A 26,255-nucleotide genomic window follows, 5' to 3' on the forward strand; every position below is an offset into this window, starting at 1 on the left:
TATATATATAGGCGGCTGATCAATGGGAGATGGTCGAGAGTTTCCGCTGGGAGCGCGAAACGGGCTTGTTAGTCAGTGTACGGTCAGTTCTTGTATGTGATCTGGACCGCTCATTTAATAACGCCTCATTGGACTGATCGGACGGCAACTTAAAATGGAAATGCCACGAGAGCCAACATTTTACCATGACATTCATACTCACAGCTGGCGTGGCGGTAAAACCCTGACATGACCTATCTTCCAATCAATCTCCTTATGCCACATACTACTCCGGCTTTGTAGCGACATCCCGATCCAAGGATCAGGCAAGAAATCTTTTGTGCACCATAGATGATGCGGAAAATCCAACGCATCGCTTTATATAATTGGTTGGTATAATCATTATTTTTTAATATATATTTAATATTTATAATTTTATTTTTTTATTTAAAAATTATGTATGATGAAAATATTTTTATCATTTAAAAAAAATTATGACATCTTGTGACATATTATAACTTTCTATTTACAGGATGTCATTATATGGTCCAAAAAATTATGATATCCTATGATATATTATGGCATTCTACGTTAAATTATGATATTATGACTTCATGTATGCAGAATATCATAATATGGTCCAGAATGTCATAATATAGAAGGGACATTTTTGTCCAACCACTTTCCAATGCACATTTAATGCCTACAATTCTGACTCTTCGTTTGAAAATTTTGAATGACAAAAATATCCCTATTCTTCAAAAAAAATTATGACATCTCGTGCCATATTATAACATCCTGCGTCAAAATTATGACTTCCTACACAAAGGATATCATAATATGGACATAGAATGTCATAATTTTTTTCAAAGAGCATGGGTATTTTCATCATTATAAATTTTCAAACGAAAAAGAGAAACTACATGCATTAAATATGTGTTAGAAAATGGTGGCTACATAGACCAATCATATAAAGCAGTTTGCTCCACATCGAATTTTCTACATCGTCTGCGGTGCATAAAGAATTTCTCATGATTAGGCTCGGGTACTATCATTAATTTTTATAGAGAGACATGTGATGAGAAATTCTTTGTGCACCGCGGACGGTGTAGAAAATTCGATGTAGAGCACATCATTTTATGTGATTGGTTCACGTAGCCACCGCTTTCCAACATGTATTTAATGCATGTAGTTTTATTTTTTCATTTAAAAATTTTGTATGATGAAAATATCCCTTCTTTTTAAAAAAAATTATGACATTATGTAGCATATTATGACTTCCTACACGTAGGATATCATAATATGGCTCAGAAAATTATGACATCTTATAGCATATTATGACATCCGGTGTCAAATTATGACTTCTTGTATGCAGGATATCATAATATGGTCCAGAATGTCATAATATAGAAGAGATATTTTTGTTCAACCACTTTTCAAAGCGCATTTAATGTGTGTAGTTTCATTTTTTTTTTTAATTTTGAATGATGAAAATATCCCTACTCTTTGAAAAAAAATTATGACATCCTGTGGCATATTATGACATCCTGCATCAAAATTATAACTTTCTGCACACATGATGTCATAATATTGATATAAGAAAATATTTTTTTCAAAAAGTAGGGATATTTTCATCATTCAAAATTTTTAAATGAAAAAGTGGAACTGCAGGCATTAAATGCGCGTTAGGAAGTAATGGCTAGGTGGACCAATCACATAAAGTGATGCACTCCACGTAAGATTTTCTACACCACTCATGGTGCACAAAGAATTTCCCGACCTACAATTATTTGACGGACAGCCCACCTGATTTGGATAACAGGTCGGACTCGGATTTTTGTCAATCCAATCCAAATCCAGTGCGGATCTATATACCAACCCCCCGAATCCTTCATCTTCAAGGCATATTTGGCATGCTCAACTTCATCCGACATCCCCACCTTCTCCTCGTCGGCCCTCGTATTGTCATCACCTCCTCACCACCTCTAATCCTCCCTACTAGCCATCGCTTTTTCATGTTGTCATGGCCTCCCCATCTCCTTTTCGTTCCAGCATCCTGTCTCCTCCTCAACCCTTGCATTGTCCCATCCTCCTCCTCTTGGGCCCTTGTCTCCTTCCCACCACCCGCCACCTTCTCCCTACCTACTTAGTTTCCACTTCCTTATTGAGTCCTCCCCATCTGCCAGCCTTCTTGCCTCCTCCCTCCCACCACCTACATTCCACCACTGCCCCGCCGCCTACTTTCCGCTGCTACCCCGCCGCCTCCCCTCCTCTTGACCTTCCTTTTCGGTTGAAGAAAAAAACCCTAAGGCCCATGGTTCGGATGGCCTTCTCTTTTGGTTGAAAAAAAATATTAAGACTCGTGGCCTGGTTTGGAAGCTTGAAGTTCGAAATAGAATGGGCTCGACCCTGAGAAGGAGGCCCGAAGATCGAGCTGGATGGAGCTCAGGCCTGAAAAGTTATTATTGTTGTTATCCAGAGATAGCAACCCAAGAGGGGAGGTGAATTGGGTTCTTTAAAACTTTTAGCCAAATTGAACCTTAAGGCAAGTATGTGCTTCAAAATAAACTAACTTGAGTGTTTGTAGTAAATATGCAATATAAGCAGCAGTGGAATCAAGATATATAAATGACTATACAAGATTTAAACTATGCTAAGCTGAAATTCAAAGCATGTAAGATAAGTAAAATAATAGAACAAAAAAAAGTACAATATAAATACAAAGAATTTTATAGTTGTTCGATACAATCTGCACCTACGTCCACTCCTCAAGCCTTCTTTGGGATTTTCACTATAATCCTCCCTTGATAACAGTGTGTTTGCTTTTTCGGGCTCACCAACAAACTCAATTGGTTTTAACCTAGATTAATCAATCAAAATCTTTACACCATTAGTTTTTTGGGCTCACTAACAATCCAGTTGGTTTTTCAAGATCATCAACCAAAATCTTTACAACATCCAATTACGAACTTGGACCGACCTATCCCCAAGTTTCTTTCCTCCAAAGAAACTTATGAAAAAACAAAAATACAAGAAGATAAAATTTCAACACAAATAAAAATATAAAGATAAACTCTATAAGCTCGAAAAAGTTGTTGATGGTTTGCTTGATTGAAGCTTGAACTTCTCTTGTTTAAAATTTGAGAGGATGTAGAAGAAGTTGGAGAAGATTTTTATTGAAAACACACTCACAATTTTGTACTTAATTTCTGTCTTTTCTTTCTCTCAAGAATATTCAATGGTCCTCACATAAACTGATGTGTTCCTCTTTTTAATCTACTTTTCTTGGCTCTTCATTAAGTTTGGAAGCTCTTAAATCCTTTTTAGAAGCTAAACTAGCCGTTTCTAGCCATTAAGAAGTAAAAACTAGCTATTAAAAATAATTCTGCATATATCTGAAATTCTGCAGAACTAGCCGTTGAAATTCAAGTTGACTCGAATTGAGCCTGAGTTGACTCGACTTATGCCTCAAGTCGACTCAACTATGCCTCGAGTCGACTCGACTAGCTTGCTAATCTGCTTCAAACTTTTGTTTCAAAAATCATGCTCTCTATTATTTTTTGAGATCTCGATTTGACTAATTCGAGTCGACTCGAGCATCCGCTCGATCTGATATATTTTTTATTCCAAAAATTTATTTTTCTACCATTCCGCATTCGAGTTGACTCGAATAATTCATGAGTCAACTCAAAAATATGCCAGCTAAAATTTTTGCATGTGAAAACTATTTTTCTTCACTATTTCATTTGAGTCAACTCGGATAAAATTTGAATCGACTCGGATGACAGCCTAATAAAAATTTCTACATATTTTTCTGCATAAGTGGCTTTTTAACTTCAACTTTTGAGGGCATCTTTCATCTTGATATCTAAGATCTTTCGTAGCATTTAGGCTTCTAAAAATTTTTTGTTTGAGTCTTATTTGATCATTAATCATCATTCTTTTAAGAAGATTTTTTCTACAAATAATTTTTTCATTTTAAGCATCTAGAAAATCCTATATTCACTCATGAACATATAATTAGTACTGTAATCACTCAATATTTTGTAATCATCAAAATCAATCATAGAATCAATAATTTCTTTCTTTTTGATGATGACAAAACTTCGAATATATGTATAAAAAAGTATAATATGTTTCAACTAATTTATCAATATGAATATGAATCATGAAATGAATAAATAAGTACTTACAAGAACATTCTTCATGAATGTTTCAATAAAATTTATCAAAGTATTTTTATTATAAGTTTTGACATTAAAATTAAATATCAATATTCAAGATGGTACATATCCAGACATTCTCATTTTATATAAATATTTCAAGTAAGCAAATAAGCATTTTACATCTCAAGTATATCTTTCTCTCAGCATTTTAAGAGTATTTCAAATATGATCAACTCAAGCAATCAAGCATATACTCAATGTTCATCTCTCTTCCTTTTTGACAGTATCAAAAAGTCCAAAGGAAGAATTTAAAATCTTCAAAATCAAGTGAAAATACATTTAAATTGCAAAATTTGATAGCTCTTCCCTTTTGAAATTTAAGCTTTGAGCACAATTATTTCGATAATACTTTAAGTATATTCTTCATAAAAGTTTTATTTCATCTTAAAATTCAAATTTCAAGAATCAATATACAGATCAATTGATTGTATCAAGTCAATCAAATAAGCATTCTAAGCACGTGATCAACTTAAACATTCAATTTTTAAAAATATATTTAAGTTCACTTACTTTTAAATTCAACATTAATATAACATTCAAATTTAGATTTTTTAACTTGTGATACCATCTCTCCCTTTGTATGACTTCTCCCCCTTTTTTATTAAAGTACTACAGCAAATTCATATTTAATTAAGAGTTTTTTTTTGAACAATATAGATCTAAAAGTATATCTCTCCTTTTTTAAATAAAATTGATGCATTAAATAGATTCTTAGATTTAATTACAAAATTGCTTTGAATTTCAAATATTGAAGAAAGATGAATCATTTCAAAGCAAAGAATTTTAAGCAGATCATTCAAAGCAAATTTTAAGATATATTTATTTTATTAGAAGTATCGTCTAATTGATGCATATACATATCAATTTTTAAAATTATCTCAAGAAGATGATGCCAAAGACAGAGCAATGAAAAACATATTTGAGACTGTTGCCCAACTATACAACCCAAGAGGGGGGGTGAATTGGATTTTTAAAAATTTAAGTTCAACTAATTACTTATGAAAGGTATTTGTTAAAAACTTGATGAATGAGAAGAAAGACTTTAAATCAAAATTAATTTACTAAAGCAAGAATGCAAGGATATAATAAAGAAATAAAGAGAAACAATAAAGCACACCACAAACACAAGGATTTATAGTGGTTCGGTGCCAATCTTGCACCTACATCCACTCCCCAAGCTCCTACTTGGGAATTTCAATCCACTGTACTTGTATTCAACCTGAATACAAAAAGTCGGAAACTCCGACACTAGCTATCCCAAGCTAGTCCACTTGTTTCTCGGGTACAAGCTAACCCAAAACACTCCGATTTCAGGTTCAGATCAACCTTCTCTTGTTTTGGAAACCCTCCAAAAATAAGATTAATTACTCACAAAGAGTAAGACAGTTTAGAGCACAAATAAGTACAAGAATAGCTCCTTAAATGAGCGAATATAACAATAAAAACACTTTACTCAAATGAAGAATCTCCTTTTTGGATTTCCTCAAGGTGGATAAAAAGTTGAATGAACGCTTGAGAAGAAGATGAACTTGATTGAAGACTTCTTGAAGGCTTTGAAAAATCTCTTGATCAAGGTTGAACAATAGGCTTGAAAATTCCTCTCTTTGAATGATCTTGCTTTTCTTTTTCACAATCTCTCGTGTATATTGTGGATCCTCTCTCTTTTTCTTTTGGGTATTTCGTTGATCTCAGGCTTTCTCGTGTAGATTTTGGATCCTCTTGTATAAATGTTTGATCTTCTGTCTTTTTTCTGTATTTTCATCTTTTGAAACCTTTTATAGCATTAAGAAACAAGAGTAAACATATTAGGCAGAAAAAGAGCCGTTAGAGCATTTTTAGGGAGCATAAAAGGCAATTAAAACGGGCAAAAAACTAGCCGTTGCGGACGATTTCTGTCGCAGGGGTCGACTCATGAGTCGACTCATACTTCAGGGGTCGACTCATGAGTCGACCTCTGTTGCAAAGATCAGAGATTCCTCTGTTGCAAAGACCAGAGATTTGGTTTCTGAAATTTTTTTTGGCTCAAATCAGCAGGGGTCGACTCATGAGTCGACTCATGCCTTGTGGGTCGACTCATGAGTCGACTCACAGGTCGTGCCAAGCCAAAAATCCAGCGTGCCAAGAAAAATTTTTGCGTGCCAATCAGCTCATTGTGCCATGAGTTGACTCATGAGTCGACTCATGCACTTCAAACCTTCATAACTTCAAAAATATAAGCCCAAAAATAATGAAATTTTCACCAATAGATTACAAATCATTTGTTCTACCAAATGATACTATCAAATCAGAATTTTAGTAAAATTACGATTTTGCCCCTGAAAAGCATAAAGACTCTTTCAATTTAAAATATTTGTATCCCTTCAATCTGCTTTGTAATCATCAAAATCAATCTTGGAGCAACAGAGACAAAATATTCTCTTAATTTTGCCAAATGATAAATAGATAGAGTTCAAGACAATAATAAGTTATCCAATATCAATTATGAAAATTTATGATATCAATCAATTTAGAAAAACATATTTGAGACAAAATATTCTCTTGATTTTGCCAAATAATAAATAGATAGAGTTCAAGACAATAATAAGTTTTCCAATATCAATTATGAAAATTTATGATATCAATTAATTTAGCTTTTGATCAAAAAGATGAATCGATTGAATTCAGATCAAATTGCTTGGATAAATCATACCAGTGAATCATGCAAGACAAATTATAAAGAGATTTTTTTTTAATTTAGATCTTCTTTTTCTTAAGAAATATCACTCAATTAAGTTCAAAAAAATTATGAAATTCTTTGAACTTGTCTCAAATGATATCATATCAGCTATACAAAATCAAATTTGAGACAAATATAATCTTCTTCTTTTGCCAAAAGATAAAATAATAGAATTTAAAGCAAGTATAAACTACAATTATAAGAATTAGGATACTGATTGTAATAGTATTCTTGGGAAATTCTACTTGATACAAATTGAAGGAAGTTTGAACTTATTTCTTTTAAAAACAATCTATTTAAAATAAAAAATAATTAATTTAATTCTTTTTGGTACCAAATATTTTGAAATTCAATCCAAATAGTAACTATCCAAAAGGAATTATCTTACTTTTTTAATTAATGTAGATTTATAAACATATCTCTTTCTTTTTGAATAATGATGGATGCATTAAACAGATTCTCAAATTCAATTATGAAAAAGCTTGAGTTTTAAAAAGTTTTGAGAGTTGAAACTTTTCAATGATTACTGATAAGCATAAAATAAACTTCATTACTTTCTTTCTTTAAAAAGTATCAATTATTTAAGTTCTTAAATGATGTCATTTTTCTAAATTTGTCTTGAAAGATATCATATCAAAAATGTATCGAAGCAAGATATGATACCGAGCAAAGTATGCTTGAGAAGAAAATAGTTTTGTATCAATTATTTTGAAAACTAAACTAAATAGTATCTTTTTTGAAAGATTTTCTAGATATCAAATGAAAACACCACTTGAATTCTTCATTTTTCAAAAATAAATCAATGAAGCAAAATATTTTTTAAATTTCATCTTAAAACTAACTATGAAAAGCATGTTTCTCTATGATTTTGAATTCAAAATTAACTTAATTGTTTTTATAAAATATAATTTTAATAGTGCATTTTTTCTCTCAAAACCATAGATTCAAAAAGAAATCTTATTAAATTTAGTTAAGGAATAGCTTTGAGCTTTAAAAATTCAAGAAAAAATAGAGCTATTCAATTTTTAAGAATTTTAAGCATTAAAATTAGCTACAAGATATATTTTTCTTTTTCGAATGATATCTCTTCTTTTTCTTTGAGTAGTATCAATCTATTTAAATTCATAAATTTTTTAAATTTGTCTCAAATGATGCCATATCAAGAGAATATCAATATGAAATAGATTTGAGACACAATATTTAATTATTTTGCCAAAGATAACTCAATAAAGTGTAAGGCAAGAATAATATTGATACCAAGTTTGAAAATTTTTTTAAGATAATTTTTCTCGATACTAATTATGTAAATAATTGACTTTATATCAAATCTAATACCAATAATAACTTTCTCAAACTAAAATTTGATATCACTTGAATTGAATTTCAGACCAACTTTGATTTTCATAAACCTTTGATACCACTTAATGATTAGAGAAGAGTAATTTTTTTAATCCATTTAAAAATTGATCAACCATGACAAAGTATAAGGATATGTTTTAAATTTAGCTTGATATCAAATGGTTATTAGAAATAAGGATAGAATCAAGCCATAAAAGTACATGATAGTACAAATATGAATGAACAAATCCAATGATAACATAAATCAAAGTACAAATGTTCATCAATAAAATTTTTTTAGAGATAAAAATATTTTTTCAAAATAAATCAAAAATAATTTCTCTAGTTAAGTTCAAAAATCAAATTCATTTCTTAATAACAATCAAATCTGATCAAATTAGTAGAACTGATAATCAAATCATATGAATTGCAGATAATTTCTGGAAACAAATCAAATAGATAAAGCTACATAAATGCTCAAATATATCAAGATAAATAAAATAATTTTTTTAAGCTCAAAAAAGATTTTGATCACAACAAGCAAGGTTCAAATTTTTATCAATGATTTCTATTCTAAGATTAATAATAATTTATCCCATTAAATTTTCAAGATAATTTTTTAAATAATATTTTTTTTCTTATTTTTCATAATTAGTGCTCAAAAGCTTGATTTATTTAATTCTCTCTCAGTTTAATAGTTAATGCCATAAGATTCATTAATCTTAGTTCTCTCCTTTTTTCTTTCAAATCATGCATTTTTATTTAATTTGATCAACTATTTATTTAAATTTAATATTAGTTTATATATATTTCTCTTTCTAGTTTTATAAACAAGACAAATATTCAATTAAGCAAACAAGGATAATCATTAGACACATCAAATATATTATGTTTAATAAAAAGTTATATTTTCATTGATTTGCTAAAACATGATTACAAAAGTGATCTAAATTTTTATTATTTTAAACATGAAAAACAAACAAGATATATGAGAGTTATATTCTAAGAATTTCAAAAATGGATTGCTATAGTCACTAAAATTCTAAGAAATAAATCCTAGCATACTAAGTGAGAATAGATTGGTATAGCTTTAAGAAGAAAGTCTAGGTTGACTAGATGGAGAGGTGGTCTAATATCTCCAAATAACTGACCTTAGTCACGCACATATTTCCTTACTAAAGTGATAGCCTGATCAATCATATTAACTCCTTTTTGATTAATGATTGTGTCTCCATCAGATCTCATCTTACCAGCTATGCATATGAAGTATACCTTTGAATCTTAGCACAAACGAAAGGAATGATTCTAGTAAAAATTCTATTGATAAATATATTCTCATCCAGTCTATCAAATAGTCAATCTGTATCCTTTGGATGACTGATCAGTGAAGATGGAGCTATCTCTATCTGCTCTATCTATACTACTAGCTCCTCAATCTAAATAACTTCTATAGCATGGATGCTAGCATGCAAAGTAGAATCTTCTAGAGAATGTGATGCACAACTAATATGAAGAAGATTCTGCTGGTCATAGTAGTTATATTTTTATACTCAACTAACTGACACTGATATCTTCAATATTCTTGACATCATCTCAAACAAACATGAATTTCAAATATATCACTGCTTGAGACGATCCAAGGTGCTCTTAGCGTGCATCCAATATTATCAACATTCATCTCAATCTGTGTGTCTTTTATTTTGAAAACTAGACTTCAACTCTCACTTTTATGCAACCATAAAATTCTCTCATTGATTTAGGATAGATGAGCAAATCCAAAGAGTAGATAAATTTTTAGTCCATCAGTAGATATCCTTAGTATCCGAGCTAATCTTATATCATCTAACACAATACGAATACTTCAAACTCCTGAGTCTAAATTTTCAACACCGAGCTTTATATTTTTAAAAAATTCTTGAACTGAGTTTGGATAAGTCAAAAGACTACATAATTTTTTAGCTCAGTCTCTTAATTTTCTATCTAATTAAAATTTATTCTTGCTCTAGAAATTCAAAGATTATTTTGATGTTTGGACTTTTTTTTCTTACACGAAAGTTTTCCTTTCTTTGTGCCAATTACTTCTGAGGTGCCATTGAAGAACAAAGACCACAAGGATAGGGTGGATCCATTAGGAGATGGTGTGAGCCATGGCAGACCGAGCTGGGCATCATATGCCACAGCTATGCCCTCGTGATGCTCTTCGATTGGCGTCACATTATCCCGACTCAAAGAGAGATTTTCTATACCCACTTACAGGTAAAATAAATTATATTGTGAATATTTAATTTGTATAGTATTCTTCTAATATTTATTATTCGCAGGGTGTATTTGATCTCATCGATTTTAAGGATGATCATGTGAGGCGAGCGATCGATACCCATCTATCCTTGAGTTTCAGAGATTATCGCCATCACATGCATCAGCGTTGGTACTGGATGGTGTAGGCTCATGGGCAGGAGGCGGCGCGGCTACAGCCCTATGACAGCATCACCATCGATGATTGGACTATCATATGCCGGCGTTACGAGGATCCGGTATATCATGTTACACATCTAAACTTTTTTTAGACTTTAATGATTTAATCATTTATTTTTAAATTAAATTTATTATCTACTAATTTTACTACTAATTTTACAGAGATGATGTGCCTAGAATACGGCGAACTGGCGAGACAGATCGTACCGTATTGTGGGGGTTCGAGATCGTTTGCTCGCCACATGGAGCACATGGTAGGTATTTTTTTAATTTCTAATTACGTTATATTTTTCTAATCATTTAAATTTTTTTAATTAATTCTCAAATTACAGATAGATGCTGAGAGTGGTGAGCTTTCTGGTAAGATCGATATCTACCAACGGATCCACCAGTGACGGTTGAAAGAGTGGACGATGGAGAGCCAGGAGCTCTTTATAAGTTTTTTCAATTATTTTTTCATTCATAATTTGATTTTTATTAAAAAATTAAAATAACTTTAATTTTTATTTTCAGGATCGTATGACCGACATGAGATCCCAACCTACCCCTGAGGGCTCGATCGCACCCACAGATGATAAGATCTGTGATCGAATGCTCGGTACGAGACCCTGTTATGTTAGGGGTCTAGGACATGGGATCACTACTCCTTCATCCTCATGATCATCTAGGGCTGAGATCCATTCTGCATGCCAGGCTCGACTGATGGAAGTGCAGAGACAGGCTGTCGAGGATCGATAGCAGGCTGCCAAAGATCGACAGCGAGCTCAAGAGTTGGCTGCACACATTGACGACTATAGCACTTTCAGATCCAGATGATGGAGTGGATGACTCAGATGAAGTAGACGATACAGTTGATGAGGCAGCAGCAGGCCGATCCAAGCTCCATCATCAGTCCAAGCTCCGTCGAGCGCTCTCCATCCCCAGCTCGTTCTTCAGATGCTAATATTTGACGGCTTATTGATATACTTTTTTTATTTTAAATATCTTATAATTTTAATTTAATATAATAAAAAAATAAAATTTAATTATCAATTTATTGTGTAAATTTTTTTAAATTTTTTTTAATTTATAAAAAATATTATATATATAAATTAAAAATATATATTCATAATTTTTTTAAAAAAAATTGACTAAATTATTAGTGATAAAATTATTTTTGATGAAATATTCATCGTTAAAAATATTTTACTAATATAATTTAATTTATCAATAAATATATAATTAACAGTGATGAATAATTTTTCATCGTAAATAATTATTAGCGACATAAATTTTTATCTAAAATTATCTTATTTGCAATAAAATTTTTTATCATTAATATTATTCAATTTTATTAATTTTTTATTAAATTAATAGGGATAAATTATTTTCATTATAAAAAATATTTTTTGCAACATAATTTTTTTGTCATTAAAACTTTTGAAAATAATAGCGACGAAAATAATTTCATCGCTATTAATTTTTTATTTATCACCGATAATTTTTTCGTTGCAAATATTTTTTTTAGATTAAATTTTTCATCCTCTATTTTTTAAATGATGAAAAGTATTCATCACAAATATTTTTTATTAGTGATATTTTTTTTTCATCATAAAATATTATCAACAATAGGATTATTTACGATGAAAAATTAACGATCAAAATTTTATCGCTAATATGTATTAGCGATGAAAATCGCTTATTAGCGATGAAAAATTTTTGTCGCTAATAACCTATTTTGTTATTATGGTTGCTATTTTCTTAAAAAATTAAAATCAATTTTTGTCTTATTGAAAATATTTTTACTATTATTTTTCATTGATTGAAGATTTTGAAAACCAAAAGTAAGCTTTTCTGCTATTGATTTCAAAATTTCAATCTTCTTTCTTAACTTTTTATTTTCTTCCATAAGCTCTTTCTCTTCTTTTTGAAGATTTTCATTCTCTTTTAGGATAGATTTCATATTTGCATAGTTCTCTTTCATTTCAATATTTTTTTTAACCAATGATTTTTTGGATTTTAAACATTCTTCCTTTTTATTAGCTAAAGTATTCTTTTTTTTCCATTAAAAAGAGATTTGCCTTTTTGAGCTCTTTATTTTTCAGCCTTAATTTATTAAATTCATCTATTAATTCAATGATGGCTTTAAATAGTTCATCAAAAATAAATTTGGAAGAGTTTTCAAGTGTTACCTCATCATTGTTAGCCATGAGGCAAGGATTTGAAATACACTCCTCTTCTTTCTCATCTTTCCTTTCTTTTTCTTGCTCTCCTTTAATTGGTGCTTTCTTTCTTTTTTGCTTCTTCTTATTTTCCTTTCCATCCTCATGAGTCATGAGGCAAACATTGGGATGAGCTTCTTTTTCTTCTTGAAAGTTTGATATTTTTCTTTGATTTGCTCCCTCGAAAGTTGTTTCTAATTTTTTTCAAATTTGTTTAGCTGAAACATATGAAGAAATTACGTTAAACCCATTTGTATCTAATAAACAATAAAGTAAATTCATAGCCTTGGCATTTAGCTCAATTTCTTTCATGTCATGCACATCCCAATCTACTTTGGGTTTAGAAAAATGAATACCATCTACTTTAATTGTGGGAGTATAAGAGCCATTGATTGTAACTTTTCACAGTTGATAATCTAGTGTTTAAATATAAATACGTCTAGGTGCTTTTGAATAGGTATAGTTTGTGCTATTAAATAGTAGTGGTCTATCTATAGAATGGCCTTCATTAAATAAAAAATTTATTTTGGATTGTAAGATCTTTGGCTCTTGACCGCTAGGTCAATAACTAATATTAGAGCACATGCTCTAATACCACTTGTTATCCAGATAGCAACCGAAGAGGAGGGATAAATTGGATTCTTTAAAATTTTTAGCCAAATTAAATCTTAAGGCAAATGTGTGCTTCAAAATAAACTAACTTGAGTGTTTGTAGTGAATATACAATATGAGCAACAGCAGAATCAAGATATATAAATGACTATGTAAGATTTAAATTATGCTAAACTGAAATTCATAGCACGCAAGACAAGTAAAATAATAAAACAAGAGAAAATACAAAAAATTTTATAGTGGTTCGGTGCAGTCCGCACCTACATCCACTCTCCAAACTTTTCTTGAGATTTTTACGATAATCCTTGCTTGATTACAGTGTATTTATTTTTTCAGACTCACAAACAAACCCAATTAATTTTAATCCAGGTCAACCAATCAAAATCTTTACACCGTTAATTTTTTGAAATCACTAACAACCCAATTAATTTTCTGGGACCACCAACTAAAATCTTTACAGCGTCTAATTACGGGCTTGGACCAGCCTATCCTCAAGTTTCTTTCCTCCAAAGAAACTTGTAAAGAAAACAAAAATATAAGAAGATAGAATTTTAGCACAAATAAAAATATAAAAGTAAACTCTTTAAGCTCGAAGAAGTTGCTGATGGTTTGCTTGATTGAAGCTTGAACTTCTGTTGTTTGAAGCTTGAGAGGATATAGAAGAAGCTGGACAAGATTTTTCTGAAAAGTACACTTATAATTCTGTAATTAATTCTTCTCTTTTCTTTCTCTCAAGAATATTCAATGGTCCTCGTATAGATTGATGTGTTCCTCTTTTTAATCCACTTTTTTTGGCTCTTCATTAACTTTGGAAGCTTTTAAATTTTTTTTAGAAGCCAAACTAGCCGTTTCTAATCGTTAGAAAGTAAAAACTAGTTGTTAAAAATAATTCTACATATTTTTGAAATTCTGCAGAACTAGCTATTGGAATTCGAGTCGACTTGAATTGAGCTTGAGTTGACTTGACTATACCTCGAGTCGACTCGACTAGCCTGCGAGTCTATTTCAAATTTTTGTTCCAAAAATCATGCTCTCTGTTATTTTTTGAGATCTTGACTCAACTAATTCGAATCGACTCGAACATCCACTCGATCCGATATATTTTTCTGTTCCAAAAATTTACTTTTCTGTTATTCTGCATTCGAGTCGACTTGAATAATCCATGAGTCGACTCAAAGGCATGCCGGCTAAAATTTCTGCGTGCCAAAATTATTTTTCTTCATTATTTCAGCTCAAGTCAATTTGGATAAAATTTGAATCAACTCAAATGACAGCCTACTAAAAATTTCTGTATATTTTTCTGCATAAGTGGCTTTTTGACTTCAACTTTTGATAACAAAAACTTCTTGTTTGAATTTTATTTTACCATTAATCATCATTCTTTCAAGAAGATTTCTTTTACAAATAATTTTTTTATTTTAAGCACCTAAAAAATTCTACATTCGCTCATGAACATATGATTAGTACCATAATCATTTAATATTTTATAATCATCAAAATCAATCATAGAGTCAACAGTTGTCCTCTATGCTAAGTCCTGATTTGAACCTAGCCCAATAGCCCAATAAGCAGGTCTACTTGGAGGATTGGTTTGGTTGGAGTAACCTGGCGTTAAAAAATAAGTCCTATATCATATTAGCATATTTGATTAAAAAAAAAGAATGATAAGATAAATAATAGATTTTATCTCTATTTTATTGATGGAGAAGATAAAATAAATATAATTAGAATTTGATTTTTTTTCCAAACTAGATTATAGAATAAAAATAATTTGAGATTATCATTACTTGGTAGAAATACCTTTATTTTCTTTTCTTAAAATTCATAAATGATTGTTTCTAATATTACTAATCCTACAATAGTCTCAACTCTAAAGATTTAAGTTTTTTTCCAAAATAATCAATTAATGTTGTGGTTGTGTTTAAATATATTAAAAATAAGAAAATAAAAATACTAAATTTATTTATGATAAACAAATATTTTTTAATATATATATAATTAATTTAAAAATATTTATTAATTTATATAAATATATTTTTATATTCAAAAAGACCCACACTGACCATCTTAATGCAAGTGGATTAGTGGGTCATAAAGTGGTCAGTAGATTGATTGAAAAAAAAAATCATTACTTGAATTATTTATTTAAAAAAAATATTATTGAAAATTTGACAATATTCCATAAAAAATTACTTCTATCCAACTATAATAATTATTTTTTAATATTATTTTTTGAAATAATTTTTCTATCAATTAAATATAATAAAATTTATTTTTTGTTATAATTATTTTTTGAGATAAATGATTTCCAATCATCAGGTTCTAATATTCTCCAACCAAATGAACCTGGAGAAAATATGAATGCCAGGTGAATAGGCATATGGAAAAGTAAGCTTCTCCTTTTTTTTTTTTTTTTCTTTTTCTGAAAAATAAGTTTTTTGCTATAGAGTTAACCTGAGTTTAACCAGGCATAAACAAGTGTATCATTAGTTGGGCCAGGTTAGATCCGAAGGCTACTTGATCCAAAACATTCTGGAGCTTAATTTTGTAATCTGGCTCATGATACAATCTAGCCTAAAACTTAACCTGCACTTTTATGATAGGGGTCCAAATTTAATCGAACTTGACATCTCTAGATTGCGATATAGGCTTAATGATCATAATTCTCATGGATTTCAACCCATTTTGAACTGAACGATGCATAGTTCAGTAGTTTATCACTCTGATTGAGTATATGGGGTCCACGACTAGATTTGATTAGGTAGGTCCGTATTGAGTCGTCCATTGGGATGGACTGGCTGTTAGGCCTATGGGCTTCCATGAGGAGATTGGATCGGGTTCCAAATGAGGCCTATGCGGCAAACCCGCCATCTGCACCTTTGCATGATTGCATTGAATTTGAAGGATAAAATGAAGAAAAATTCAAGCCCCAGCACACCAGGAGGCATCGATGTTGGGGGGTTTCGGTCTGTATCTTTCACAGGAAAGGATGATTCACATTCTTTCACGATATCAACCATTGGATGACGCAATAGCCGCTTCAAGATCTGTGCAGACTTTGGGAGGAAAAAATATTCAATGCTTTGAAAGCTGTGCAAGATACAATCCAATAGTTGACGTTACAAAAAAAGATCAATTATTCTCTTGTACAAAAGATACAACCTAAATCTTGTTTGTTAGGGTTCGCATTGTATATTTCACATGAAAGGATTATTGTACTTTTTCATAATGTTGACCATTGGATTGCTCTCCATAGAGATCTCAAAGCAATCAAAATTCACGCATTCATATATTTGCGATCATTACATGATCTGATGGTGAATTCAAGCAAATGAAAAAGAATCTTTCTTTCACACAAAAGATGCAACCCCTATCCGTTGATGAGATGGGGAAGGGAGCCATGGGTCACCATAGGGAGGGACAGGAAAATGCAAATAGAACTTTGTCCTTGTGTCTCATCATCTCAAGGTGTTAGGATTTGATGCCTCGAGATTTAGCTCATATTGAGCCCACAGCGAGATCCGCGATGAAAAATGAAGTCTAACAAAATCAAAATCACCCAAAATGGAGCTCGGACGGAGAAGATACGAGCAATTGAAATCGGTACGAGATCCGAGATGGCGAAGGACGGCCGACGGAGCGGCGGCGGTGCAGCCACAGGTGGCGGAGCGCGGCCCAGGCGGGGCCAACATGCGGGACGTGCGACCCAGGTGCGCGGCCCAGGCGCCCGCACGCAGGCGTGGCCCAGGCCCGCGCACGCGGGTCGGCCCAAGCTCAGGCGCTTTGCCTGGGCCCTGTACCCCGATCCACCGTGGATCGGACAGTCCACGGTTGGGCCTGTGGACCGCATGGGCATTTTTCACATATTTCTAGTGATCCACGATACTATTTCATGGACCGATCGCGATCGGACGACCCAAAAAGTTTTCGGTGATGATCCAACGGTTTGGGACCTTAATTGGGTTTGATTAGGACTCTTAAACCTAATCTAATTGAGTTTTAGCCCTTTAAAAGGCTTGAACAGCGAATTATGTATGGTGTGGTCTTCTGGTGGCCTTTTGGTTCGCGAGCAGAGACCTGTGGTCACATGAAAATTGGAGATCGAAATCCTGTGAAGAAGAGAGAGAGGGTTGTGACACTGAGAAGAGAAGCGACAAGCAAGAGCAGGGCTCTAGAGAGACTTCTGGACAGTGGACGTCAAGTACTTCAGGGGTTCAGGAGGTCTTCCAAGAGAGAAAGCTTTTGTGAGGAGAACTTCAGGTGAGAGAAAATTGGGTGTACAAGGGTTGAGGGTGAGGTCTCCTCTTGTAAATTTTTTTTTTCATAGTGAAGTTTGCATGCCCCGTGGAGGCGAGTCCTTTTGTGGCTGATCCACGTATTTTGATTATTTTTGTTTTATTTCTTCTTTCTTCCTGCTGCATCGTGTGGTGCTGAAAAGGTTCTGAGAGGTGGTGTCCTGGCCAAACATCTACCCAATAAGTGGTATCAAAGCAAGACAGTACAAGAACACAGATTGCAGCGATGGTGAGCAAGACTGAAGATGGAGAAGACAGGATCAATCAAGATGGAGATCAACAAATTTGATAGTAAGAGCAATTTCTCCTTGTGGCAGGCAAAGATGAAGGACGTGCTCATCCAATAGGGATTGATCGATACTCTCTTGTGTGATGAGAAGCCGACCACCATGGAGGTGCGGGATTAAAAATGGCTACAAATGCAGGCGGTGAGCACCATCCGCATGTACTTGACGGATGGGGTAGTGATCCATGTGCTGAGCGAGACTTCTCCGACGGTGCTGTGGTTGAAGCTCGAGAAGTTGTACATGGTGAAGTCTCTCACCAACACTCTTTTTCTCTGAAGGCAGTTCTACCAGCTGCGGATGGCTGAGGGACAGAGCGTACAGGAGCATCTCAACCACTTCTAGAAGATCCTCACCGACCTCCTCAGCGTTGGTAAGAATGTTGAGAAGAAGACCAGAGCACTGGTTTTGCTAGCGTCGCTTCCCCCTTCTAGTAGGGAAGAGCACTATCAAGATGGACGAGGTCACTGTGGCGATACTCCAGAATGAGGTTCTTAGAAGGAAGAACCCAGCTTCGAGCTCAGGTGACGGTAGCTCAGCTTTGGTGGCTTCTGGAGGAGCAGGAGGCGGTAGACGAAGTGACAAGAGATCGCAACGAGAGCGGTCCAAGTCCAGGAGGGACTTGAGCAAAACCAGATGTTACCGATGTGAGGAGTTGGGATATCTAGTCAGAGATTGCCCTCAACTCAAAATCGGACGGTGGCTGCTGTAGCGACGGTCGGCAGCGATTCGGATGGAAATGTTCTAGAGATATCTGACGAGGTATCTACTTCTTCCCAGCAGTGGATATTAGATTCTGCATGCCTCTATCATGTATGTTGCAGAGAGGAGCAGTTTGATTCTCTAGAGAACAGTGAGGGTACTGTATATCTACCGGATGGATCGAGCTGTGTGATCAAAGGTATTGGGATGGTCAGTTGGAGGACACGACGGTGCAGTGAGGAGATTGGGGGAGGTCCGATACATACTCGATTTTAGGTAGAATCTTATCTCACTTAGCAGACTGGATTCGAGAGGCTACAGGATGGTAGCTGGTGGAGGAATCCTGAGGGTGCTATGCGGCGATAGGATTGTGCTGGAGGGAAAGAAGGGGAGCAGAAGACATTATTATCTGACGGGGAGCCCAGTGCGAGGTGGAGCTTCGGGAGCTAGGCGGAGCCCAGAGCGAGGTGGAGCTCCAGGAGGCAGATCGGGCACGAGATAGGAGACTCGGGAGGACGAGAGACGATGTCGCAAGGTGAGATTTCTATTGCCGCAGGATGATGCCCCGAGCATGTCTCAAGTCAGGAGGAGCACAGCGTATGATGAAAATAGGATCAAGTGGCCTGGTCCGACTCCTATGTTTGTCCATCCATGATCAGCAGGCGATTGCCCCAGGACATGGGGGCGAGAAGATCCAGAAGCTCTCGGAGTATGGAGGAGGTCGAATATCGAGTCGAGATGGAGAATGTTAGGATTTGATACCTCGAGATTTAGTCCACATTGAGCCTACAGCGAGGTCCGTGATGAAAAATGAAGTCCAACGAGATCAAGATCATCCAAAACGGAGCTCGGATGGAGAAAATATGAGTTTTTGAAGTCGACACGAGATTCGAGGCGATGGAGGATGGCAAGGTGCCTGGGCCCTGTACCCCGATCCACCATGGATCGGGTGGTCCACGGCTGGGCTGTGGACTGCGTGGGCATTTTCCACACGCTTCTCGTGGTCCACGGCACTATTCCATGGACCGATCACGATCGGACGGTCCAGGGAGTTCTCGATGATGATCCAATGGCTTAGGGCCTTAATTGAGTTTGATTAGGACTCTTAAATCTAATCTAATTGAGTTTTAGCCCTTTAAAAGGGCCTGAACAGTGAATTGTGTATGGTGTGGTCTTCTGGTGGCCTTTTGGTTCGCGAGCAGAGACCTGTGGTCGCACGAAAATCGAAGATCGAAATCCCGTGAAGAAGAGAGAGAGGGTTGTGATGCTAAGAAGAGAAGCAACGAGCAAGAGCAGGGCTCTAGAGAGGCTTCTGAACAGCGGACATCAGGTACTTCAGGGGTTCAGGGGGTCTTCCAAGAGAGAGAGCTTTTGTGAAGAGAACTTCAGGTGAGAGAGAAATGAGTGTACAAGGATTGAGGATGAGGTCTCCTTTTATAATTTTTTTTTTTCATAATGAAGTTTGCATGCTCCGTGGAGGCAAGCCATTTTGTGGCTGATCCACGTATTTTAATTATTTTTGTTTTATCTCTTCTTTCTTCCTGCTGCATCGCGTGGTACTGAAAAGGTCCTGGAAGGTGGTGTCCTGGTTAGATATCCACCTAACACAAGGCCATCCCACAATGCAATGGCCTCGCTTGAGTCATGTCGATGAGACTTAGTGCCTCTTTTTTTTCATAATCTTCCACTTGTCCTCCAAAGGTGGATGTTGGAGAGGGAGGGGCAGAAGAGAATGAGTGGAATAGACGGGTTCTTTCCAGGTGCCATGAATATTAGAGGTAGCAAAAATCAATCCAACTCGTCTATCCGACCCACATTCGATCCATTTTAAATAGATTTGAATTTGCATTAAATAGATTCGGATCGTAAATAAGTCAATCTGTTTAATCCGTTTCATAATCGAATCAGATTTAGGTTTCAGATGCTGACCTATTTAATCCATTTAATAAATGAATCGGGTCGGATTGTAATCCGTGAACATACTTCCCGCTAAATATAAAAGTTAAAACCCTAAGGAAACCCGAAACCCTTCGGCATTCACTCATTCGTTCTGTGGCTCTGCCTCTCTGGTGTCCGGTCTTTCATCTTCCCTCCCATCCCCGACTTCTAGATCTAGGGTTTCCTCCTTTGCTCCTCCACTCCTCCTTCGATCAGTGCTTCCTCCCAACAGTGGCTGGGGTTCCTTCCCTCCTCCTTCGGTGGCCGATGCTTACAGCTTCCTTCTCAATGACGATCGGACGAACTGTAAAGCCCCTCCCCTCCCATGATTTCCTCCTTCGGTGACGGTCCTCCTTCATCGCCGGTCTTTGAGGGCTTGTGCTGCTTGGCACCTTGGCGGCTTGGCCACTCGAGATCTAGCCATCTAAGATTTTTTTCTTTTTTCTCTTTCGGTGGTTACTTGATTGCTGCTTTCTTTCCCAACGGCCGTCGCTGAAGGAGATTGGCCACTTGAGATCTAGGATTTTTTTTTTTGATCTTTTCCTCCTTCCGTGCTTTCTTAATCTTCCCCAAAGTATACTTTTCTTAATCCTTAATCTAGAGTTTTTGAATTTTCATGTTTATTTTTTTGTGATTATCAGTATATGCAATGATTATGCTTTGAAGATTCAATCGGCTTGCTTTATATGCGAAGATTAGATGTATGTATACTATACTTTAGTAACTAGGATGTCGAAAAGAGTTAATACCTTGGCAGATCTATGGTGTGATTAATATTTTAGCATTATTGTTTGTTATGTCACTTTCTATGTATCATAAAAAGCAAGTTCTATCTATCATGATAGTACTCATTTTAGCTTGCAGCTGCTTTCTAATGTTTTGCCCATTTCCCTTCGTTATTCTCAGAATATTGAATTCATCTTAATCTTTATTTTTTCTAATGAAAATCATAGCATACAGCAATAAACAGGTTAAATAGGTTGGGTCGGATCGGTTAAACAGGTTATACATCTAATAAACAGATTAAACGATAAATAGGTTAAACGAGTTAAGTTGGATCGGTTAAACAGGTTAACTGTTTAATAAACAGATTAAACGAATCGGATCAGATGATCTATTTATTAAATAGACCAGATTCAAATTTTAAAATCTGATTTATTTAATAAATAGGTCGAGTTCAGTTTTGATATTTTTTGATCCGATCCGCATCTGATCTGATCTGTTTATGATCGATCCGATCCGATTGCCGCCCTTAATAGACATGAAAGGGGTTATTTTGATGTTTATAAAATGCGTATCCTGACTGATAGATATTTATCCTTCTTGATTAATTCAATCAACGACCGTAATTATTAGGGAAGACTGAAAGCTGATAATTTTTTTTTTAATAATTTAATCAGATTTTTTATAAATTAATTTTTCGATAATAATAAAATTTTATATGCTATTTCGATATATCGTTGGGTGTGTGACCCAAATGGGCAAACGGCACGCCAGCTCCTTTTGCTCTTTTTAGCCCCGAAAGCTTCTGAGGTGGTGAGAAAACTCGAATCAGGAGTCGTGGGTGAGCAGCGCGAGCCCTGACAAACACTTCCATGCGAGCGAAGCACAAGCTCGAGTCCCATAGGTTGCCACCGTCTTTCTCTTGTTCTTCGAGTCCCTGACGGATTTCCAAAGGAGGGAAGGCTCCAAAGTTCGAAGCAAAACATTATCTATAAGTAAAAGTGGGTGTAGCTTTGCCTCGGATGAGACGTCACGAAAATCTATGACAGAGGGAAACTACAAACATTCAAAAGGTCGGCATTTCGGTTCGTTTTTGAGTGCAAGGATAAAAGTTTGTCGGAAAGCTATGGAGGAACAAATGCTTAGAGTTTCGAGACAGATGTCGCAGCTCTTTAGACACTGGTAGTGGTGCACAACCATCTGAGAGAGAGATTGAAAAATTGGTGCCAAAGCAATGCAGCACATCAGCCTCGGACCTTTCAATTGAGATTTCCATGTAACTCATTTGAGTGCAAGAACTAAGATAAGGCAAAAAGAAAAAACAAAAAAAAAAAAAGGAAAGAAAAAGGAACACCAGGATTCGACCAAGCCTGGTTATTCTATTGATGCAATTGATGGAATCAAGTTTGATTTGGTAGACCATAATCGAGCCAATGGAATTTTACATCAATCCAGTACCGGTCTATTTAAGATTTTTTTTTTTTTTTCCCATAAAGTTCGGGAACGCTTGAACAAAAAAAGAGAATAGTAAAATTTTTAAACGAACATTTAGTAGTAGACAGTAAATAGATTTTTGGATGTGGGACTCTGCCTGCTAAACCCTGACGGATACCAGAGCACTGAAACAAGTGATGTCATATATAAATTGTTGTCACATGCTCCGCAGTCCAACTATTTTTCTTTGGAAAGCTTGAAATCTGGTTCTTTATTTTGACCGTCATTTTAAGATTGATTCTTGCATGTTAGTTATTTTATAATTAATCCTCATAAACTAGTATTGTATATTTAGTGCCGTATACACTAATACACTGTTATATTTGTTTTATGCAAAGATTAGAGATTTTTTTTCAAAAAAAACCCAACGAAATCACATAATAGAAATATAATATATAGTCACAGGACTTGAGTGTTAAATGACTGTCAATCTTAGACCTTATCTTTTTCTCCACTATTCTCTATCTCGCATGCAAGAACAGTGGTACACAGACTGTTATGCAGCCAGCGACCATCACCGAAAACTTCACATGTCGCCTTCCTGGTTAGGCAGACAATGTCTGCATCGCTTGGCTGTTGATCGTTAATGGTGGAAAACTTACAAACCAATCCAAAAGATGTAAGGTATTGCTTATACTGTATGCATATGGCCAGACACAGACAATTATAGCTACTGATTTTTTTCGATGATACATTGAGATACATATTTGAAGAATGGTGCTCATAAAAATCAACGGTCACTATTGCCTACATATACGGTCATATGGTGCATACAGTGTAAATAGTAATTTTCTTGAAAAGATAGACAGCAGTAAACATAGACACTACAAGTATAAATAAATAAATAGATAAATAGAGATACCAGCAAAATGGTGGGAACTGACAGGCAACCATGATGAAAATTAATTTGCTAGTAGATGTGTTCTGTTTCTGGACCATGTATAGCTTGAGTGCACACAGACAGTGTGAAAACAATCGCTTGGTCCCCTCCTCTGTCCATCTCAATTATTCTTAATTTTAGTCTCTCTCAACCCTTTTTCTCCTTCCCACGGACCCTGACCCTAGTGAAGAAGAGACGAGGATCTGAATACGAGACAAGGCAGAGAAGAAACATTCTTTGATCCAGCATCGACTCTCCCATAATAGCCGAACGTAGTGGAAAGTTTACATCAAGCTTGATATATATTGTTCACCCTCTTTCACTGTAAGTTTTTAGGATCAATTGATTACTCAATATAGTATCAGAGCTCTAATTTGATAGAGAACTTTAAATCCCACTTTGCTGATTATTTATTTAATTATCTCGGCTATAGTTTTAACTTATTTTAGTCATTATTGTTTTGTTAGAGATTGTGACTTCAAATCCTTTCGATGCTAATTATTTATTTAACTATTGTAGTTATGGCCATGTGAAGGGTGCTTGGCTGAAAATTATTGTTGATTCTTTTTCTATCAGCTTATTTTTTGATAATAAATTGATTATTTTCTTAAGATCAATCTTGATGATATCATGATTGACAGCAGAGATGGAGCAAGATTTGTAATTTGTAGTCTAGATTCGAGGTTCATACAATAGGCTGGGCCATCTTTTAGATATTACTACCTTGAAAGTTGAGTTATGGCTGATCCGGATGGACATTATGTATGTGAGACGGACTTCAGGGGTTGATCATCTGATCATCGAGGGGGACTCAGCCATTATGGTGAATTGGATGCTGAAGCAGATGAGGATAATTTTTATACACTCAGTCTTATATGATAGATTGGTGGGGATTGTACTTCGGTGGATATCAGACATATTTATTACAAGATGAATCATACCGTAAACTAGGTTGCTAATTTTGTAGTCGAGCACTCAGGAAGAACTCTTTGAACGGACGTAGTGGTTTTGCATCTTTTTGGGATACTTTTTTTTTTTCTAACTTTTATGGTTGTATTCAGATTATACTCATATAACTACTCTATTTTATCCAAAAATAAATAAATAAATTAGTTACTTAATAATTTTTTTAAAATTTATTATCTCTTTATTTTGTTCAATCACCCTGGTTACAGTTTTGACTTATGTAATCATCATTGTTCTTCCACATGTTTGGAAGCACATAAATAAAAGAAGATATTAAGCTTGATGTATACTTCCAATCTTTTCCTATTAGTTTAAGGTTTTAAGATCAACTGATTACTCATAGTTTTCCCTCAATTTGCTATCCCATTTATATTATTTAATTACTCCAATTGTAATCTTTACTTATTTCGGTCATTATTATCCTCCACGTGCGAGGTACATATAATTGACCCTTTCTCTATTGGTTTATCCTTTCATGATGAATCGGTAACACAATAGTTTCTCTGAAATTGCTATCCCATTTCTTTATCTAATTATCCTGATCCGAGAAGAACATGAGATGAGACGTTAAGCATAAAATATATTATTATTTTTTTGATAATAACATAATGTACATTATCGACCTTTTTTTTCGGAGCTTAAGTTTTTGAGAGCAATTGATTATTCAGCAATTTTTCTTAATTTACTATATCTCTTTTCATTTAATTATCCTTGCTACAGAGCTATAGAAGAAGATATTTGTTGCAACAGTGACACTATGTCAAACTTGTCACAACCTAATTAAAAACTGAAAATTGATGGCTAGTGTGGAACATCATTCACGAAAATCGATAAAATATACGGCATTCGATGAGATGTAGATGCTCTCGTTGGATTGTGATAAATTTGATATGATATCACCATTGCAATGAATATTTTCTCGACTTATAATCTTATTTCAGCTATTGTTGTCCTTCTTTCACGTGTATGGGTTGGAAGCTCCGTGAGGAAGGGTGTTAAGTCTAATATGTATTGTTGGCCATTTCCAATTAACTTGAACTTCTAAGGTCAACTTGTTACTTTACATATTTTCTCCTTGATTTACCATCTCTTTTCTTTGGAAAAGCTGGAGAAAAAGTGATTATTTATTTAATTATAGCTAGTTATGGTAGACATTTTAATTCTTGTTCCCCTTTCACGTGGATGGTCCGGCCATATGCGCGGGGAGCGTTAAATCTGATGCACATTATGGATTCTTTCCATATCGGGATAATTATAGGTTTTTAGAATCAATTGGTCACTCTAACATTTTTCCTTAGTTTACTACCCTATGTCTTTAGTTTACTATCCTATGCCTTGGGAAAACAGTGGGAAAAGTAACACCAATCATTAACATAACAAATCTTTGAATCTGCTGAAGTCTAAATCGCCTTCTAAAAAGTTATCC

The sequence above is a fragment of the Elaeis guineensis genome, chromosome 8 (genome assembly GCF_000442705.2).
Source record: "Elaeis guineensis isolate ETL-2024a chromosome 8, EG11, whole genome shotgun sequence".
NCBI classification, from domain to species: domain Eukaryota; kingdom Viridiplantae; phylum Streptophyta; class Magnoliopsida; order Arecales; family Arecaceae; genus Elaeis; species Elaeis guineensis.